Source organism: Chionomys nivalis, chromosome 14 (assembly GCF_950005125.1).
Source record: "Chionomys nivalis chromosome 14, mChiNiv1.1, whole genome shotgun sequence".
In the NCBI taxonomy this organism is placed as follows: domain Eukaryota; kingdom Metazoa; phylum Chordata; class Mammalia; order Rodentia; family Cricetidae; genus Chionomys; species Chionomys nivalis.
Window position 1 is genome coordinate 4,162,243 of NC_080099.1, and position 22,192 is coordinate 4,184,434.

The 22,192-nt window shown below is 39.4% G+C and overlaps 1 protein-coding gene across 2 annotated transcripts in view; it reads left to right on the forward strand.

Moving 5' to 3' along the window:
- Positions 1-22,192, forward strand: part of Znf407 (zinc finger protein 407) — a 361,311-nt gene that overhangs the window by 47,363 nt on the left and 291,756 nt on the right. The window lies entirely within an intron of this gene.

Below are 22,192 nucleotides of genomic sequence, written 5' to 3' on the forward strand. Positions count from 1 at the left end.
ACAATGTATTTTAGGCTCTGTTGGTGAATTCAGGTACCTTAGTCTCTGCTACTGATGTTTTAAAGGGTGAGTTAGATGTTTATAGAAGTCACGGGATTGCCATAAGGTGTGCTTGCCTCCTGGACACGGCCTAGAAAGGGAGGCTCTTAACAAAGATCATCAGTCATGGCGTGGAGTGGTTGAAAAAGTGAAAGTTCCTGCCTCTGGGGATTTATTAAACGATTTGTGTTTGCATCCATGCTTTATGCTTTGTGCATACATTTTGTAGAACGCACTGAACTTGGTGTGAGTGGTTTGCCAGTTTTTTGGGATCCAATTAAGCCTAGTGAGATAGCTCTAGTTGGCTGCAGTAAGGAACTTGATCGTGCCGTTTTTATGGATATGTTGTTTTTCATTCAGACCAGCAGATTACTTTGAAAGTTTGAGAATTTTCTAGAAATTTTCTTGTTAGTTGGTGGTGATCCTGTTGTTTTAGGGGAGTAGGTCTAAAAGTTACCCAGGAACCGTGTCTCCCATTCTCTGGAGTTAGAAGACTGCTGGAGCCTTCACAGCTGCTCTTTGCCTCCCGAAGCTTCTAACAGTAACTTGCTTGTAGACATCTGGAAAATAACAGGCTTTTTATGTCTTTTAGTTTACAAGGTTACAAGAATATTATTAGTAAATTTTCAGATGTGTTGTGAAATGGTAGTTTTCATAAGCTTTGAAGCTACTTTGAACTCAGATTTAGCATTGCCAGAGAATGTCTTAGGAACAAGGAGTCCCTCATTACATGTTGATTTACAGTGACTCATCTCAGTGTTAGCAATGTCTTTAAAAAGTAGCAATATTGCAAGCTCATGTTTGAAATAAGTTCATGCTCACATCATTCATAATTAATATTGAAAGTGGTAGTATATTTTCAGAGTTACAGTAGTGAATACTGCATCTACCTAGGATAATTTATGTGAATGTTTTTTTTATAGTTGAAAGAATTAAAATGGTTGGCTTATCTATTACACTAAATATACTAATACACTTTGTCTGTTGTAGTTTGAACCGGTGTTCTGTCTCTGAATCCTAAATATCAATACTTCTTAGTGCTTTCTTCTTTATTAGCAGCAAATGACATTGTATCATTGCATTGTAGTGTTCATCTTGGCTCTTGGTAACTTTCAGGTATGCTTGAAAAAAATGTAGTAAACATACTTTGTTATTTGGTAGTTTATTCTGAAGGGGTATTTCAGGAAGTGTTAAATATAAAATTTTAATTTCTTGCCAAGCAAGAATAGCTTGATGATTTTCCAGTAGATGTTGCCCATCTAATCTGTCCACGCTAGAGTAGCAGCCACGCCGGCATTTCAGCCAGACTGTTGTTTTAAATGTTCTTCCTAATGGAAAAATAAAGGAGACATTTTGACCAGATGTTTTTCCAATTAAAACTTGGGATTTCATTTCTGTAAAGATTCTTTGAGTGCTAGACTAAGTAAAATAGTACAAAACTATAATGGCATCTGGCTTATAATTTGGTAACCACAAATACCTGTTGGGTAATTTGACTTAGAACTTTTAATCGTCATTTTGGAATTTACTGACCTACGAAGAATACAAAGAAAAATAGAATGACTAAGAAAGTCTCTTCCTGATGGGAATTCAGGATGAGCAGTGACAGTGCGAATGACTGCTGAGCTGAAATGCTAGTGTGCAGATAGTGGAGATGGGGCAGCTAAAGTTCTTAAAGGAAATACAGTATAAACAGCTAAGTGCTGTACCTTTCTGTTTGCCACTGTAAGGCTGATGTAATACCTTGTATGTTACCTAGGATTGTTCATTTTCCTGGTCCACTTTATTAAACACAAAGAGTTCTGGTTTCTTAGTCAGAAGGGATGCTACCGTTTGCTTTAACTGTTCATTTCCAGTAGATGGCTACAGTTCACTACCAAATTGAACTTATAATCGCTTTTTTTTACACTAAGGTTGAATTATTGAAAATTAGTGCCCTGTGCATTTTTCCTACTTCATTTGCTTTGTCATCTAGCATTGCTACTTTTTTTCCTGTCCCGTCCTGCATTGCTATTTTTTAATAAACATCTCAAAGTGGCTACAAAGTGGAATTTGACTTTCCCCTCTCTGATTCGTGTTTAGTAATGCCATTGCTCATTTTGTCACATGCCCAATTACTTCTCAGAGGTTTAGATATGTAACAAATGTTCATTGAGTTACGTGAAAAATTTATGCTTTCTTAAAATTTCATGCAATATTTTCTTAAATTCAGTTGTCTTACTTTGTTTTGTTTTTAAGTTGAAGCACTATGAATCTTTTATTTCTGGCATTTACTAAGAATATTTCATGTGTTCCATACACACATATATGCAAAGGAAAGCATATGTTTATATGTATCTTTTGTTTTTATATATTTATATTATCAATACTAATCTGGATTTGTACCTGCAGATTTTAGGAGTTAAAATAATAAAAATACAAACTTACTATTAAAAAACTATTAGGTTCTGAATTATTTAATATCTGCTTTGTAGTCAGCCATTTCCCTGGCTACTGGACTGGAGCTAGCGTATACGTAGAGCGTCAGGGCGATAGTGTTACATTGGTTTTTCTTCCTTGTCCATAAATAGCACTGTAGATACCTGAGCAAATGATCTTGAATTTATTGTATCTCTGTGTGTTTTAGCTAGAAGAACATTTTGTCAGCGAACGAATACATACCTCTACTAGTATAGAATGTTTCTTTTAATGGATATCCATTTTTCTTTCTTCAAGGGTGTATGTGCTTGTGTGTCCTCCTGCATGTATGCATTCATACTTGTAAAAATAAATCTGATATTTTTATGTCTTGCAGGTATTGGTTTAATCAAGTACTTCAAGATTTAGCATTGGTTTTATTTTGCGAATGGAAATGCCAACCTTGTATAGTGCTGCCAGACCATAATTTTAGGTCCCTTTCGATCAGTTGCCAGCTTCTGTGGCTGGCAGCAGTTGTTTATATTGTTATTAATAGTACTTTTCTGTTTTACAAACTAGGAAACAATTGTGAGGCTTTAGAATTTGGTAACATCTAGAGTTTCTATATACATTTTGCATTATTCTTGAAAACAAATGAATTTATATTTTATTGATGGTGTATATATTTATCATGTAATCGAAGGAGATTTCGAAATGGACCGTAATTATAGCTAAGTGCTGGCAATTTCATTCTCAATGTTTGTGAAGGGATAGTTAGAATATCCAGATGGTTCTTTTGAATCAAATAGTTAAAGGCCACTTCTTCAGTTATGTTACGTCTCATAAAAATAGCTAATTAATTTTTCTGAGAAACATTCAAATTTTATGGTAATGTAAGTTTTTTGGCATATAGTTAATTTAGGGGGTATGCGACTGCTCATAGGTGTGTTTACGTTTGTGAACATACAATAATAATTCTCATTAGTGGACAGCCTTAAAGACAAAGGATATTTGACCCTACCCTGAGACCATGCAATTTAAGTTTACAAAAGGATCAAGGACACAGATTTTAATAATGCAAACAATATTAGTTCTGTCCCCTCTGGCATCATGAACTTGGACATCCTATCCTGATTGTATACTTTGATTCCAAACGTGGAGATATATGAGATGCCCTGGGGAGCACCTGGCTGGGCTGAGAACATTTCAGTGATTACAAGGATGGTGCCTGGAGGGCAATTAAGGGAGAGGGTGGAGATAGCAGTAATGAGTCCCCTTAGCACCTAATGACCCAGAGAACGGGAAGTAGAGGACTGGGTAGCAGAGGTGGTCCAGGGAGGAAGGTGCTTGAGTAATGTTGAGGTTCTTAACAGCAGTGTGATTTTGTACTTAGATATTTAGATAAATCTCAATACTTTGATAGTTATATCTTGTCATTTAGAATAGTGAACATTTAATTTACTAATTTAAATTTTATTGATCAAAGCTGTTGCTATTTTGTATCGTCCTTTTTATTATTTTGAAGCTTGATTGATGATAGTCTTGCTTCAAATTGGTTTGTGTGGCTCCTATGTTCGTGGGTGTGCTTTTTCTTGTGGACTGTACAGTAACTTCAGCCTAGTGTTGAGCCAGGCTTTTAAAACTGTGTGACTTTCTGTTTGCTCCTCTGGTGCCTGAGTTGTTGATAACTGCAAATGAAAGTAGACTTTTCTTCCTCTGGTCAGGCTGGTGAGAGCTGTGAATGGAAGGTGAACTGTGTGTGGTTGTATGAGAAAGATTTCAGCAGGAGAAATGTAGTGCATATGTAGCCTTCCCCTCTTTGAAATCAGGTTTGTTTTACTGTTCATTTTTCTGGTTTTTTTTTTTTTGTTTTGTTTTGTTTTTTGTTAGTAGCCTGGTACACATTTATTTCTATGTGATTTGCTATCTGTTCACTCAACATTATTGTGGAGGGGAAGGGGAAGGAAGGTGCCCCGAGCAGGATATCTGAACTGGTAACTTTGTTACTTAGCCATCAGTCTCCCTTAGGTGTGGTGTCTTGCACAGGTTTCTGTATGCGATTTCCTGCTTCATTGATCTTTGCTTGTGGTGCTTGCTCAGCTGTACATTCAAGAGCGGAGAGACCACTAACTGTCTTTGCACCAGCCTCTTGCACCTTTGCTGGTTAAGAGCTTCCCTTTCTGGGCTTTGTCTTGAATCACTTCTCAAAGCCCTGTGGCAGCCTTCCAAAAAAATGATACCCAGCCACTCCGGGAGCCTTCTGCGCTGTCTCTTGTTGACCACTAGGGGGAGTCAAGGAGTGTCCCTGGAATTCCTTCTTCCTCCTTCCCTTTCCTTTCGGATCTCTCTCCCTTCCTCTGTTGTATTCCATCTTCTTCATTTTTCCTGCTTTCTCTTTCTTTCCCTTTCATCCTTTCTCTTTCTTTCTTACTCCTTTTTGTGTGAAACCTGAAACTGTTAAGCCATGCCTCTCGCTATGGTTACACATCCCTGCACCATGAACAGCACCTTGTTTTCAGTCTTTAAGATCTGCCTAGAAAATGTGTGCTATTTTCCTAACTTAAATGGTGGCAATATTTTACAGTTTTGATGAATAATGGACTCTTAGGTACAGTGTCACTGTCTAGATGGATATTGAAGTGAATTTAAAATACTGTAAAGGAAATGCCCCATATATGATTTTCAAATTGTTTTGTATAAAAATAACCATGAAGTGTATTTCCACCTACTTGTGTTTCAATTAGAGCAACTCCGAGGTTATGAATGTCTCTGACATGCATCTTCCCTGTTAAAAGCTGGCTTCCGTCTGTGTTCCGTGTCTGTGTGCTGGAGTGTCGTCAATAGCAGGCAGGTGTTTACTCATCTGTGATAGTCACTAAGGCTGGCTGCAGCAGCTATAAGCAATATTTTAACTTTCTAAAGAACAACAATTACTGCAAAATTATGTGGATGTTTGAGACAGTGAGTAAAGTGTATTATGTGTTGAGCAGGTTTGTGTTTTCCATGTCTCTGTTGAGAAGCTGGAGGACATGGCACTATTTCTCCTCCAATTTTCATTCTTCTGAAATTTGGGAAGTGTGACTATTTGAAATATATACAATAAGAGTTTCCTGTTGGTTTACTTTGGCCCTGCTTTCTGATTTCCGAATATGTTACTGTAGCATTGTGCTTACATTCTTATTTTTTAAAGATTTTATTTTGATGCTTTTTTTTATCCTTAAAAATTCTTTTTTGATAAGATAACCTCATTTTGATAGTTGAAAATGATCACAAATCTTACAGAATATGAATTTCTGAAATTAATAAAAGTTATGGGGTAAAACTTATGTTTGTAGTTAATTATGTAATTGTTCATGTTTTACTTTAAGTCCGTAACTATAATTGTGAATAAGTCCGTAACTATAATTGTGAATGTCTAAGTATATATTATAAAAAAATTACAGAATGGTTGAATCCTCTTCAAATCACGCTGATTGTTTTATCTGTTTGAGCAACAAGCAGCGGAAACCTTCGTCACATCTTTCATGGTGATGACCCTCGGTGGCTTTCATAAGGAAGAACGTGATTTGTGCTGATTTCAGTGAGAAGACAGTGCAAAAACTTTTTGGGTTAGCGGCAAAGTAAATGAGGCAGGGTTTGCATTTTGAACAGAAATGTTATGAAATGTGATTGAATTTATTGTGAAAGTATGTCACTATTAATAATAGTGTTTTGGTACGAGTTTACTGAGCTTTGCAGCCTTTTTAAGGTTAAGGGTTGGCTAATGTGAGCAGTCAATCTTGTGTATTGGTGGTGCACAGAACATGACAAATACATTTCTTCGTGTTTTGGATTATTATGCCATTTCTTATTTCAGACCCCTTTTGTCAGTACAGCAGGCAAAACAATGATGCTTTGAGGAGGTAATTAAAGATATTGTTCAAAGAACAACTTTCTGCATATTTGAATTATTACTGTCATCAAAATCATACAAATATGGAAATATGATTGCCAGAAGCACATAAATCAATGATCAGCATGGCCTCAAAATCCAATAAATATGTAGAGTTAAATACTTTAAAATGCAAATTGCATCTGATGATTTGCATATGGTAGAGTTTAAAGAAATTTGTTGCTTAACAACCTCTAAGGTAGCAGTTAGGGCTGTGGGTAAACATAGATTTTTTTATTCATCATTGGTCAAGTTGCAAGATTTGATAAATGATGGGAGACTGCTTTCCTTGGTTAAAATGACTGCAATCGTTACTGAATCCTAAAACTGCCTTGAAGTCATCTGAATAATTAAGAGTTAATTATTCTTCATCCATCTAGATCAGAAAAGGACAGATTTAGGGAAGGAATTTATAATTTTTGCCTCACGTCCTGTCATGTGGTAATGTGATAAACTAAACTGACTCCAAATAATACCTAGTGACCTTAGCGTAATCATGCCTCACAGAACATTTCTGTCGCGATTTTTTTAATTGCTTACATCGATTCTAGAAACTCCATATTAACAGACTTCGAAGTGTAATTGTCCTCAAAGAAAGCAATATCATATTCCTGTTCTGTTTCTGTTAGGTTTTGGGTTTATCCTAGTGGAGATGTACATGCAGCATGTAGTCTTCACGTGTTCTTTTAGCAGCCACACGCTGTGACTCCTCCGATGTCACAGGGACGATTACCAGCACACTGATACAGTTACAGAGAAGCTGGGTTGACAGGGCAGTGACTCTTTTTTAAGCCTCTCCGAGTTTGGAACATTAAAACAACCTATTTAAAAGTTTTTAATTTTTTATAATTAATCTAATGATGGGTCCAATAACTAGTGCAGACGTACAGATGGTGTGTGTGACTTTGAGAGACCTAGGAGAGGCAGCTTACAGCTCAGATGCCGACACTGTCGTCTGCTGAGCACAGATGCCGTAGACGTCACATGGAAATCCAGCACAGACGTAGGACATTTCTACAAAATGATTTTCTTTGAGACAGAATGTTTACTGATCACAAGAAGAATTGTAATAAAGAAATCAATATGCATGATCCTTTTCCATGTAGTACAACAGGGTTACACTGTTAGGTTAAATACAGGCGGCATTCCTTTTTAGAAAATCAATTTGCTGTATAGCCTGTAACAGCCAGTCTTTTCACACGGAGTCATTTTATGTTGTGCACGCAGTAAATTCTGTATTGACACCTTCAAATAGTATTGACTTGTAAAAGACTCTAAGCTTAGTACCTGCCTTTAGAAAGAAAGGCCAAGACATTTCTAATACAGTAATCAGAACTGCTGTACTAATACAGTAATCAGGAACATTGTTCGTAGTCTTTTTTTATAGGTTGTCCCAAACCCTTCATTTAAAAAACACCGTTGATTGGTTTTTGTATTTTAATGGAGATGTCAAATATGATTACATGGAGACACGTATTTTTAATGTTAACTATAGCTGTTTATATTTTTGGTGTTTCTACATTTGCAAGTTACCTATGTTTCCCAAAAGTATAATTTTCAGCCTTTTTATTTTGAAAAGTTGGAGTAGATTTGCAAGGTTGGAGTTGTTTTAGTTTGCTGTGTGCCTCCATTTCATAGCACAAATAAAACTGATTCTCAGAAAATTTTATTTACTATCCAAAGCTTGTGGATGCTTTGCCATTGTTACCAAGGTAAGTATTTAGGAAAAAATGTGTGAAAACATAATTTTGTTTTAGGTCTTTTTTCTTCTCAGCTTAGTTTTAATTCTTAAAAATGTCTTGCCAAGCTTTGCTCCGAATCTTCTTCTTGATGGCCATAGGTCCTCAAGGAGTTCTTTTCTTCTGGTGTACGTGAGAATGCAGAGTGTCCCTGTCTGTGAGCCTGCTCTGCACTGTCTGTGCTCTGATCCCCAGGATGATGAACAGGGGGCGTGGAGGGGAGACAAGGACACGCCTGTTAGCCTTGCAGTCTGGGGTACATTCCATTGTGTAGTTCTCACTCATGCACTGATTTCTTCCAGTCTTTAGTTTCCACTTCAAGATTCTCATGTTTTCAGTTATTGTTCTTAATGAAAATATACATTTAGGCTGCAATTAAGAAAGGCTTTTCATTGTTAAATTTATTCCAGCTTTCTAGTAGAGCGACAAAATCTTTAAGACTCGGAATATAAGTAGTTATAAATATTATAAATATTTTTGTATTTTAATTAGTTTATGATTGTAGCACCACTTACATTCATGAAATCTTCATGTAAAAGACACATTACAAGAACTGACTGTTTTCTAAAATGCTTGTAGAATCCAGGAGCAGATTTTGAAAGGCTTTATAAGCACAAAGAAGTAAGTAGGTTTTGCTTAGGCTGCATATTTACCCATGTTTTAAGTGTTTATAGAAACCTCTAACATTTAAAAAATATATCATCTCTTATAAAATGAGTTCATTCTTTGAGAAAAATATCCTTGTAAGAGGAACAAAATTATCCAAATAATAGTGTAAACCAAGCCAGGCATAGCAGCAGACAGAAAAACGCATTCAGCCAGTAGGATCATGGATTTGTTTGATTCAGGTAATTGAAAGTGTTTCATACTATTATTGCAACTTGAAGGCTTGTTTAAGTGTCTAGCTGTCAGTCACTTTGGAAGGTGAAAAGTATTCAATTGTCACTCTGTCAGTCAATAGAGATGAGAACTGTCTGCCTAATGGATTTCTTTACATAGATGTCTGCATGGAGGCAGAAGTAAAATCAATGTGTTGTCATGTGCGAGTATGCTGCATCAAACTGCCAGGTGAATTGCAGCTGTATTTCTGTACCGTCTACAGCCCTGTGTTGTTGTGGAAGGCAGCTGGGAGCTCTGCATCCCGGCTGTGTGATGTTGATGCCGGGAACTTGTTTCTCTCAGAGAGACCATTTCTGCTATCACCTGTGTCCATTAAAGCATCTATTTTTACTTCTTAAAAAAAAAAAAAGTCCCATTTTAATTAAGTAAAAATGAATGAGGGGAATTGTTTGTTAAGAGTATTGTGCCTGGAAAATTACATTTAAATACTTGTCATCAGATGGCTCTTAAAGTTACCACATCTAAAGCCAAATAGTACTTAGCTTTGAGATTTACCCAAATTTGCATTGTTTTAGTAGATGGTCCCCTGTCTCTCTACCCTTCCCCTGCCCGGCATCTGAAACAAAGACGAAGGGCAAACTTATTGAAATGTTGGTGACAGAAACTTGGGAGGGATAGATTATGGAGTAGGTGGTCGTAACGAATCAATGGAAAGTCTTGCACTTCAGTTCAGAAAACCTATTGAAGAATGACATGTGCTGGTCCCATGCAGCGCTGTGTGAAGACGAGCTGGGGTCGTCAGGACAGTGCTTCGGCATCTCTGCAGATCTCCTGTGCTTGCTTGTGCTCAGGTCCCATCTAGAATAATCCTGGCAATTGTTAGAGTTGTGCCAAGAGCTGTGTCTGGCAAGGGTCCGTAAGAGGGGATGACAGGGTGTCAGATGTGACGTCATAGAAGGTGAGCTGAGGGGTTCTAGGAATGATGGGAAGGTGAGTTAGAGGAGGAGAGCCCCACTACTGTTGTATCCTTGGGTCTTTATGACCCTGTTATAGCCAAAGATAGCGCCCTCTAAGCAGTAGATGGCCAGGCTGTGGCCAGGGCGGGAGGGCTGCCATCAAGTGACAGTTCACTGTAGCGGTGCTGTATCTCCCAGTACCTGACCGAAAGAACTGTACACAGATTACAGTGCATTCATCAGTGCTCAGAACTAACTGGCCTGGGACAGCTCTGTCTAGATTTTGGAATTGCACAGACGTGTGCTGTGTCGGGGATCGCCCCGGGGTGTGTATCAGGTTACTCCCTGCACGTGTGACAAATGACACTTAACCAACAGTGGTCATCAGTTATCACCACAGGTCCTTGGAAGAAAACCAGGTCGCATGTGACCTATTTTTAAAGCTAGTAACTGCTTTTAAAACTATCTTATTTAAATTATTGTTGATAATCATAAGGTCTGGCAGATGATGTGGTCTGTAAAGTGCCTGCTGTGTTAGAAGTTTGTATTCCCAGCATCCATGTGAGATCCAAGCACAGACATCTGCAATCGGGGAAGTAGAGACAAGACAATCCCTGGCGCTCATAGGCCGTTGTACAGAAATAGCCAGCTTCAGGCTTAGTGGGAGATCCTGGCTCAAAGAACAAGGTGGGGTTTGATTGAGAAGGATACTGCTTCTTACATGAACATACATGCATGTGTACACGTGTACATGTGAACACATATGTACACATACTTTCTACTATCCTTCAGGCTTTTGGTGTATTTTATCTTTAGCATTTATTGACTTCTAGGACCTTGAGCATCAAAACCTCTCGTTACTTTTCTCTCAGCGTACACGGACAGTCTGGGCTCTTTGTGCTCAGGCTGGAATCAAGGTTTCCAGTTTCCCTGAAAGTCACGGGGTCTCAGGCACTTTGTTTCACCAGGTATAGTGTCAGTGTTCTCTGTAGTGTGGAGGAGTTGCTGGGTAAAACTGTGTGGAAGTGTAGAGCACTTTTATGCACACAGTGGATGGTAAATGAGTTTTGTTGCACATTTGGTCATTCTTCACGGTCTGGATTGGTTTTGTTGAATAGGACAGAAATGCTGTTGTATTAATATAGTTTTATTTTTATTGTACCAAAGAAGTCAATAATTGCTCCATAGTTGACCTGTGGTGTCTTTGCATTAGAAAGCAGGAAACCTTCCTCCTCACTGTCCTGAGCAGGGCCCTGTATTGTCCAGCTGCCATCACTGTGTGAGCTCACCACCGAGTGCTGTGCATCTGTGTGTCATGGATGAGAGAGGCCTTCCTCTCCTTGCCAAGAGCTAATCAGAAAGTTTCTCTTGGCATGTTTGAGTTCCAGTCACTGACCCTTAGAGGGAAGTGGTGCTGACGGATGTCATGTTTGGGGCAGTCATTTTGTCCAGATTTTTAGTTACTAGAAAGCAAGAGAACAGACAGTGTTAGAAAGTAGTTTGTAGTGGTTTTTTTTTTTTTTTTTTTTTTTTTTGGCTAATATGGTATTAATTAGAACTTTTATTGTGATTATATAGTATATATATTATATTTGTATATATGGTAGTTATACATATATGTTCACATTTAGCAAAGGGAGGAGTAGTAAGTTTACACATTATCCTATATCTGTTCAAGAAGTGGGGCATTTACTTCCATGGAACCCACATGTACATCCCTTAGGCTCATCTTTTCGTCTCTCTTGTGCCATTGTGACTTTATGTGTTAATATTTCTTCGTAGTTTGATCATATATGTCTTCTTATATTATTTATTTTTTTGAGATAGTGTTTGAAATCAGAGTAGCAAAGTGCATATATCTGTAAGCATTGCTACTGATATTTGAAAACTTCCAGGAGACTGAAGAATGCAGGAATGCAATCTTGCTTCAGTGTTTTGGAGAACAAATCCTTTCCAAGCTTACGTCTTGGTGTGCTCTTGAGTTACATGGCATTCTGGGATGTTGGTTGGAGGTGGGCACAGTGTCTCACGATGCCATTTATTTATTTAGTTTAGTTCTAAGTGTTTTTCTGACACCTAACATTAGCAGAAAGTGGTGATGGTGGCAGAAGGCAGGCTCAGTCAGTAAAGTGCCCTTTTCCACCCTGCAAGCATGAGGACTTGTCTTTCCAGCGCTGGAGAGATGGAGGCAGGCAGATTCCTGCCACTCACTGGCCAGCCAAGCCTAAGTGAGACACTGTGTCTGTCTCAGTAGGCCTCCTTTGGTGGGTGCCCCTGAGGCTGTCTTCCAGACTCTGCACACACATACACATGTGCTTGCATACCACACCTATGTGCACCTTCAGCACATGCATGTACATGAGAATACATTCAGGCATGTGTACACACAGAATTCACATGCATTGAGGCTTAGGGGTGAGCAGCCAGAGTCTGCCAGGACCATGGTCCCTGAGGTCCTCTTTGAACAGGGGATGGACTTGATGGACTGATGCTGACGCTGTTTCTTCACTGCCCTCTCCCCACCCCATTTTGTACTTTGAGCCTATTCCTGTAGATAGAGCAGCTCTTGGTTTATCTCCCCTCCCCCCCAATTCTTTTCTGATATTCCCAACCAACCAGTTGAGTTCTGGTTTGGGGCAAATCCAAACTAAGAGGCCAGTTTTGTGATTTTTTTTTTCATCATACAGTGTTTAGTTGGGTTCTCTATTACTGAATGGAAGCACTGATGAGTGGATGAAGAGTAACTCAGTTTCCCTGATCTCTGCCCACATTCCTGGAGCTCTTGACTAACTGCTGTAAGTTATGCTGAACTAAACTGAACATACTATTTCTATTCTTTTAGACTACCCGAGCAGTGTAGTGTTTTTACGATACTCCTTAAGGGGAAGGAATAAATTTAAAAGTTGTGTCAGTAGTGGTGGTACAGCTCTAGTTCCAGCCCCCACGAGTCTCTGTGAGTTTCAGGAGGCCTGGTTTGCATAGTGAGTTTCCGGAAAGCCAGGACTAAATAGAGAGACTCTGCCTTAAAACAAGCAACCAGCCAGTCAGCAGCCAACCAGCCAACCAGCCTGCCATCCATCCATCCATCCATCCATCCATCCATCCATCCATCCATCCATCCATCCATCCATCCATCCAACCAGTCAACCAACTATCCAACCAACAAGTCAACCAGCCAGTCAGCCAACCAACTAGCCTACCAGCCAAACCAACCAACCAGCCAGCTAACCAGCCAGCTAACCAGCCAGCTAACCAGCCAGCTAACCAGCCAGCTAACCAGCCAGCTAGCCAGCCAGCCAGCCAGCCAGCCAGCCAGCCAGCCAGCCAGCCAGCCAGCCAGCCAGCCAACCAACCATCCATCCAACCAACCATCCATCCAACTAACCAGCCAGCTAACCATCCATCCAGCCAGCCAGCCAATGAATTAATAATAAGAACCCTCGACAGGTATATTGATCTAATGTCCATGGGCCTGACCTGAGATCTCTACTTTGTCTCATAAGAGTGGTGGTGTCCAAGTTCAACTGCACCATTCCCGTCAGAAAGGTTAACCCCTTGGCAGGTGTTGGGGGAATACTAGAGAAAAATACTGGTGGAGTGGATGACATGAAGAATTTTCTAAGCACAAAGCTTTTAGGAGTCTATTTTTATATTCTTCAGTTAAGATTACATTGCTGTTAGGCTTACATTTATGACACTAGTTTTAAAAATCAGATAATTTTCTTAAAAAACAGTGGAAAAAGCTATATTATTTAAATGCATTGTATGATGGAATAAAATTGGCATCTTGGGTGCACACGATGGCCTTAGATTGAGTCTATGTGTGCAGGGAAATTGGAATAAGCCACTTGTAAACAGCAAATGTCATTTCCAAGTTTAACAAGTGCATGTTTTTCTAAACAAGGCTTTTATTTAGGCTGCTAACAACAGCAACAGCAACAATAACGATAATGAATTATGTAAAAAGTTTCCTGTTCCAATTCTCTGTGACATACAATGGAGAAAGTAAGCATTGTGAAGTAAAAGGATGGATGATGTTTGTTTGTTTTTTTTGAATGTGAAATGCTCCTCTAGTCTGTATGTCACCCTCACGCAGGGGCCATGCTCCTCTGTGTCCTTCAGTGATCCCTGCTGAAGGAGCCAGTGTTGGGATCCCCTTTAGTGCCAGCACCTGGCTCCATGGCTTGCTGGTTCTGAGTCTCAGGGTCAGTACCAATGCAGTGTGCTCGACAGAGCACTGACTTCTCAGAACGTGCTTGGGGCTATAGCATAGGAACTGGTGTACAGTGAGTATCTGTGTCAAGTGTGATTGAGATCAAGTGTGCACAGCATAATAGATAACCTCTTCCTCATTTTGAGCTCTATAGTGCTACTAAGTAAATGAATGGTGATTGTCACCTCCATCCACAGCTCTTCATTTGAAAAACTGGAACTTCATACCCAGCAAACTGTAACTTCACCACCCAATGAGTTACTGTTCTGTTTACTTTGTTTCTAGGAATTTGTTCATGCTGCTTTCTTTGTATACAGATTTCCTCTGAGATTGGTGTGCTTCATGTAACATATTTTCAGAGCTTATCTGTGTGTCAGGATAAAAACACAGTATTAAAGCAGAATACTGTGTTATATGTACATACACTACACCTACTCATCTGCTCATCTTTTTTTGGGTGGGGAGGTTGTTTGAGACAGGGTTTCTCTGTTGCTTTGGAGCCTGTCCTGGAACTAGCTCTTGTAGACCAGGTTGGCCTCGAACTCACAGAAATCTGCCTGTTTCTGCCTCCTGGGATTAAAGGCGTGCACCACCACCGCCTGGCCTCATCTGCTCGTCTTTACGCAGTTATGTTGCTGTTATACCTTGCCTGTTATGAATATCTTTTTCTTAATGGATAAAAACTTTTCTGAAAGATGAATTTAAATGAGCGTAATCATTTTGAATACAGCTGTGACTTATCAGAATAGAAATACAGATATTTAGACGTTTAAGTTGTGCTTGACTCCCACTGTTTTCTTGGATCAAGATTAGATTATGCTACACAGACACTTTATGGATTATGGACTCTAACCTTGTCTTTGACTTTGTGATAGTAAAGTCTCTGGCTTTTTTGCAGGCACTGCAACAATATGAACAGAGGAAACGAGGGATGAGGCTGAAATTTGTGGGAGACTCTGGGTATCAGGGTGGTTGGGAGGCAGCAGTGTGTCTGTTTCCTGCCGTTACTGAACACATCATTACAACCTAATGCCTTCAGCAGCTCCAGAGCACCATTCTCAGTCCTGACCATTGTGTTGCAGCGTGGGGCTTCCCCTGGGATTCCTTTCCCAGGGAGTCATGTGCCTTCTGTCTACCACTTAGAAGGATGCTTGGAGTCACATTGTTTCCCCTCTGAAAGCCCAAGGAAGTGGCAAACCTTAGAGTCATCTGTGCTGAAGTTCTTGTTGCTCTGTGAAGTAGCCTATTTGAGGGTCAAGGGGTCAGTACGAGGCTGGCCTCTTGGGCTTTCTGTTACCCTGCTTCCTGCAGGCTAGGTACTTAGATCACTTTGTACTTCTTTGGAAAACATTCAGCATAATTGATTTGGTTTGCGTTTTGTAGACAAATTTCCAGGCATTAAAAAAAAAAGGCCCTTTTTTATTTCACTGTAATTTAAATATTTCTGCATTTGGGTTCACCTTTGTAGCCTAAATCCAACATTATTTACTTAAAATTTTATAACAGCCTACATTGGAAAATTGTTAGTTAGAATTCCTAGTTCCAAATATTTACACACATCGATGTCCTCTGACCTACCATTTAAGGAAGCTATAACAGTATCTTAGAAAATACACACCTACAATTTTAAAGATATAAGCCAACTGTATAGAATTTAAACTTCTCTGTAACACATGATTTTAATGAATCGCTCAATGAATGAATTATGATGTGCTCCACAAATCTTTTCAAGTTAAAAAACACTTTTTACTTTTTTCCCATCCCTCCTTTTTTTTTTTTTTTATAAATTATGATGTGTTACACACATCTTTTCCAGTTAAAAAGACACATTTTACTTTTGTAAATACAAGATCTCAGTTGCACTTATAAGCTCATATTCTGTTTTGCTATTGGTACCAACTTAGCTTTCCCTCTTGAGGCTGATTTACCATGCTCACGTATCCCATGCTCTTCAAGCTATACCTAAAACCAAACACGTTGATAAACTGTTATTATGGGGGTCTGTAATACAATCCCATTTTTCTTTTTCTTGGTTTCTAAATGCTGTAGAGTGAGGATGAGGGTCTCAGGACAGTCTTTCCACACACTTAGCTGTCTTTTATATTTCTCTTATTTCTCTAGCAAACAGAAACTGTTTTGTGATTCTGCCATTTGGGGAACCCAGTTTACTATTGGGTCCTTAAAGCTTGTTTAAGAAGGTTGAATCTGAAACATGTTGGATTCTGGGATTGGTGGTAGCTAGCCAGGTATCCTACCTCTCACCTAGCTGGTAAAATCTTATCACAGCATTATTATATTTTTTCCCAAGTAAATGTGCTCACATGACTCGAACTACTAAAGCAGCGTCTGTCCTGGAGAGTTGTGTATGAATCTTAAAAAGTAAGCTGTCTGTAAATATTCAGTAGTTAGGCTTATTTCATCGTATTTGATACGAGAAGGTTAGATCTCTCTCTGTCTCTTGTCTCTCTCTGTGTGTCTCTCTCTCTCTGTCTCTGTCTCTCTGTTTTGGTTTTTGAGGGAGCCGGATAGAAATTGAAGCCGGGATTTCGCATTTGCACGTCCTAAGCAAGTGCTGTTAACACTGAACTTTCCATAATTTTTTTTTTTTTCCATTGGGGGAGAGGGGTTGGGGCTGAGATTCTGTCTCACTATACAGTCCTGGTTAGTCTGGAACTCATGTGTATATAAGACTGGCCTCAAAGTCAGAGATCTATCTGCGTCTACCTCCTGAGTGCTGGGATTAAATGTGTATCCCACCAAGCCTAGCACATCAAAGGTTTTTAAAAGTTTGTTTTTTATTAGCAGTTTTTCATCTTTTTTTAAATTTTATTTTGGTAATTTCATGCAACATATGCACACACTTTCCAAAGCGAAGTCAGAACCTTAGTTGGTTTACCTGGTCACATAAACCAAGGAGCTAAGAAAGCGAGCTGAGCAAGGCTTGGTGGCCAAGCCTGTAAGAAGCATCTCTTTATATACCCTTTTCAGTCCTGCCTTAGGTCATGCCCTCACTTCTTTTCATGACAAATTTAAGCTATAAACTGAAATAAAACCCTTCCCCCAACTTGCTTCTGGTCATGGTATTTATCACAGTAATAGAAATCAAACCAAGACACAAAGTTTTTATATAGTCAATTTTGTGTAGTCAGTCTTGAACTTACGGTTGCTTAAATAGTTGCTTATTATATAATGTGGCCCTGTGCAATAAAACACAGATTTGTATACATACATTTGGGGGGGGGATTCATTTGGATACCTGAAATTGTTAAGCTCAATTACAATATAGACAAGGCTGTGCAAGCCAGTAAGGCAGTGTTGAATAGTGGGCAGGAACTGTGAGTTGGGTCTCGAGGGCTAACTTGTGTAAGCCAGTAGGATTGAATTAATGACTATCACATGAAGAAGTGTGAAGGAATGCAGTCACGGTATGAGGGGACGCGGTCAGGTGTGAGGGGACACACAAGGAGACGCCACAGTTCTGCCTAAGGAATAACATTCCTGCACCAGTAAGCCACAGCCTTGTGATGATACACAGATTAATAGAAATGGTTAGGTTAAGTTGTAAGAGTGAGTTAGGAATATCCCTAAGCTATTGACTAAACAGTGTTGTAATAAATATAGTTTATGTGTGATTGTTTGGGTCTGGGAGGTTGGGAAATGAACAAGCAGTCTCTGCCTACAGTTATACTGAATCACCGGTGTTCTGTGATCTTCCAGATCCAGTGACCAACATTTGGTCCTCAGCATACTTTTGGCCATACTATCACTAACTTCAAAATGCCCGTGCACTTTCTTTCTTCTTCCTCACCAGGCTCCTTCCTCCGAGGTTGAGTCTCCTGAGAGCAGGAGTGCTGTGCGTTTACTATGTGGTCAACTTCCTTGGCAGTAACTTTTTCATGGTGGGCCTTCCCTGGCTGGTCTTTGGGAAGAACAGTCTTCTGTGTCTAAGTGGGGCGTGGGTGGATGTGAGTGCGGGAGGAACTCACTCCTGCTGCTGTCTTCCCTTGCCTTCCCTAGGTCATTTGTGTCACTCCTGGGGTGTTAGCTGTTAGGCGAATTATAATTGATCCTAATAATAAAAACCTGGGATCAGATACAGGGGTTAATGATGAAAGATCAGAGAAGCCGAGCAGCCAGCCACTAGTTCTTTCCTCTATGAAATCCTCAGACGAAATGGGTTATCCTGTTTCTACAAGTCCTTAGACTGAATCCCGAGCCCCTGTCTTCCTCTGGCCTTATATTCTTCTCTCCTCCCAGCCATGTCCCTTCATGTCTCCACTTCCTCTATGGCTAACTAGTGGCTAACTCTGCACTCTGATCTTCAGGCAAGCTTTATTTGTTATAGCACAAACAAATATCACCACAGTTAGCTTTGAGGTTGGGCTCCTTTTCATTTTTGTGGTTACTCTAGCAATTATAAAATTGCCCCGGACTTGTCAGTTTATGTAATATTTTTACATTTTGAGGCAATTCAAGGATCATGAACATTTATGCTTTCTGACTTCCTTCCCACGGTTCTGTCTGCAGGCCTTTCATGTGTGCCGTCATTTAAGTCTCTAACCCACCCTCTAATTTTCCTATTGGAACTTTTATCATGTATAATTCTTTTAGACATTTTGTGTCGTTTATATCACTCCTCTACATACATAAAAAGATATTTCTGAAACTTCACATTTGACTCACCATTTTAAATTAATTTTCAGCATAGGCTTATTGAAGTAGTGTTTCTCCAGATACTGCTTTTTCATATATTTATTTACCCATCCATCCATCCATCCATCCATCCATTTATTTACTATTTATTTATTTTTTGTTTTGCAAGACAGAGTTTCTCTGTGTAACCCTGGCTGTCTTGGAACTCAGTTTGTAGATCACACTGACTTCCAACTCACAGAGCTCTCTCTGCCTCTGCCTCCCTGGTGGTGGGATGAAATGTGAGCCACCACTGCCTGGCTCCCCATCTTTTCTACATGTTCTTAGCTGCTTTCCAATGTGAGAACAGCGGCAGCAACCTTGCTTGGGAATAGAGCTCTCTTGCAGTTGTGAGATTTTGAGTTTGCAAGTGTGGACAGAATGCTTTTGTTTCTAGTAATACATCCAAAAATGACACTAGGAATCTGTTCATGCTTTCTTCTTGAGATGCATGGGACAATATTCCCATTGAAAGACATTGAAGAGAAACTTTTGAAGCATATATGGTATTAAGAAGGAATTACAGAATAGAAATTGTGAAATAATCCATGTGGGCAATTTCCCCCAACAAAGTACTGCAGTTTGTTTTGGTGGTCAAAAGACTGTGTTCTTTTGTTTGTTTGTTTTTTTTTATCTTTTTCTTTTTGGTTTTTTTTTTTTTTTTGAAAGTAGGGTATCTTTGTGTAGCTCAGGTTGTCTCTGCTTCCCAAGTGCTGGGATTACAGGCATGCATTACCATATCCTGTTGGAAGACTCATGTTTTAATTATCTTGTTAACTGCTTGGTTCAAAATTGTATTAAAATCAAGAGTCCAGGAACAGTGAATTCTATTTCTAGTTTTGTGAAAGACTTAATAGCTTTCTGTCAGGTACTAGCTCAGTATCATTGTGATAACAGCCCTATTCTCTCTAAGGGTTAGGCTCTGGTTGTAGTTAGCTTTCTCCCCCCATCCCCCAGCCTATTCAGTGTTTAGGATGGAGTATGTTACTACCTTTCTTGGTGGGCATGTTTAAATTGATCCAGTCTTTCCATCAGGATTCTTGGCTGCTCAGTGAGTTTCTGTGTACAGGAAGCCATCTGATTCTTCTGGTTTCTCCCCAGTAGAGCGGTTCCTGGCATGTGATGCTCATTTTCTTAAGTGCTTTTAAGATCCATGTGTGATCACAGAATGTGAAAGTTTGTCAGGGAACCAGGGACAGTTCTTTTGTTGGTTCATAATTTCTTCTCGAATGCATTGAAACATTTGCATGGGGCATTTACTTCTTTAAGGCTAGCCATTCTGTTTCTTGGAAAGGTTTCTTCAGAGACGTCTGCTTCTTTGCCTTTAACAGTTTCTCATGTTTGGGTTGCATTCTTATGCCCTTGTATATCTCAAGTAGCTCTTCTTCTGACAGATGGTCCTGCATTGCTGAAGGTGGTTCCCATTGCTCTTGCCTTAGAACTGTCTGTTTTCTAGAGTGGGCATTTCTTGTTCTTCTTGGCCTCTTCTGGCCCTTCCCTAATTCTTGGGAAGTGCTTAGTCCCTGTGTCCTAGCCCCCTATTATCTGAGGCGCATCTACATTGAGTTCCATTTGTTGGAGGTTCATCTACATTGAGTTCCATTTGTCGGAGGCTCATCTACATTGAGTTCCATCTGCTTTACTTGTCATGTTGTACAGGCTATTAGAAGCAGTTCAAAGTTAAGTGTTCAAGATTTTCACAGAAATATTCCAATACACTTTCTTTCTCACTGACATTTTGTTACTGATTGGCCAGAGGATCAGGGGATTAGAGTGAAGGGCATTAAGTCCCTGAGGAGCTTTCCAAACTGAGGAATGCACAGATGCTTGGTGGTCATAGAGAGGTGCACATTGTTTGACAATCTGATATAATCACACCATTGTATGCAAATATTTAAGGTATGGGACAAGGCTTACAGTTAATGTACCAGATATTTTCCATACATTTATAGTTTGAGAAGAATCTAAAGGTGCAAACTTGTATTCCTTATTTGCTTTAACCCTTAACCTCATGACTTTTTTGTTTCCAAGACCACATCAAATTAGTGAGTCAACAACCAGCCAAGCAAACAGATACTTATTCGACGACAGTATCGTAGTACTTACGATAGCTGTATCCCAGGTATTTTCATGGTCAGTATAGAAGTGGAAAGTCAAGCACTTGGAGTTGTCAGTATTTACACTTTATAGTGATTTCAAGTAGGCATAGCAGGGTGTGAAGACTGTAGTGTTAATTCAGTTCAGACCAACAGTCAGTAGTACCAGTTAGGTTTCTACTGCTGTGCATGGTCTGGGAGGTGAACATGAGGAGATGTTTATTGAAAACTCTGTTCATAATAAGGTGTGGGTTCAGTGCGGGAAGTCTGTGTATAGGCTCTGATAGGACATACAGGAATCATTGAAGTAGAGATAATGTACGCTTCACCTACTTACTCTTTTTTCTGTCTTTTTGTTTATGCTGAAGAACCCGTGTGTTCTGAAAGCTGAACTATTTATGTGATGTGCTATTTCATTAGTAACTACACCCCAACAAAGCATAGAAATGACATAGTTCATTCTTGGACTGACTTGTATATTCCCTAAAGATTTCTTTTCCAATTAGATTTCTGTTCATGTTCTTTTAGATGTGAATTGTCACCTTTCATTGTGAGACTATACAAATTCTTACAAATCTCCCATTTAAAGAAAAGCTGCCTTTTTCCTTTTAAGTGAGGTAGTGATTAGTTTATACCATTCTTTCTCCTTCAGTTGTACCATAAACTGAGGGATATATTCCAGTGGGGATGTGTTGTCTATGTATTCAAAGGTGACACAGTGAACTTTCTTTTGTAAGGGCTGCTTACAGTCATTACAATTGAGGGAACATTTGAGCTTACCGTGTTGCCAGCTCCATGAGAGGGATCCTCAACATCTACACTGTGCCTTTCATTCTGAAGGCTTTCTCCTCAATTTGTTATATAGGCAATGCCAATGTCAATGTTTTATGACAAAAGAGAAACCGATAGGGAACCGAAAGGTTGATTTTAATTTGTGCCTTTTCTCCATTAATCGGCAATAGATTCAGTTGTATTAAAGATTCTTGGATGTGATGGACTTTTCACAAAGCATCCAGACCACATTTACCCAACTCTTGACTTTGAAAAATGTGGTCAAATGTCAAAGTAATAGTAAGTTGTGTAGAGATTAGATTACTGGGAGTAAAGCTGGGCCTCAGATTAACCATCCTCTGTACTGCATTCTTGTGTAGGGCATTGCTTTAGTTGCAGTGAGGTTCCAGCGATGTCACTCTTTTCATAAGTATGATAAATTATTGTACTTTTTAGTGTGGTCACAGAGTTCTGGTTTAATGTTTCTAGCATAGTTTAGCTTTGTGAGGCATGTAAGT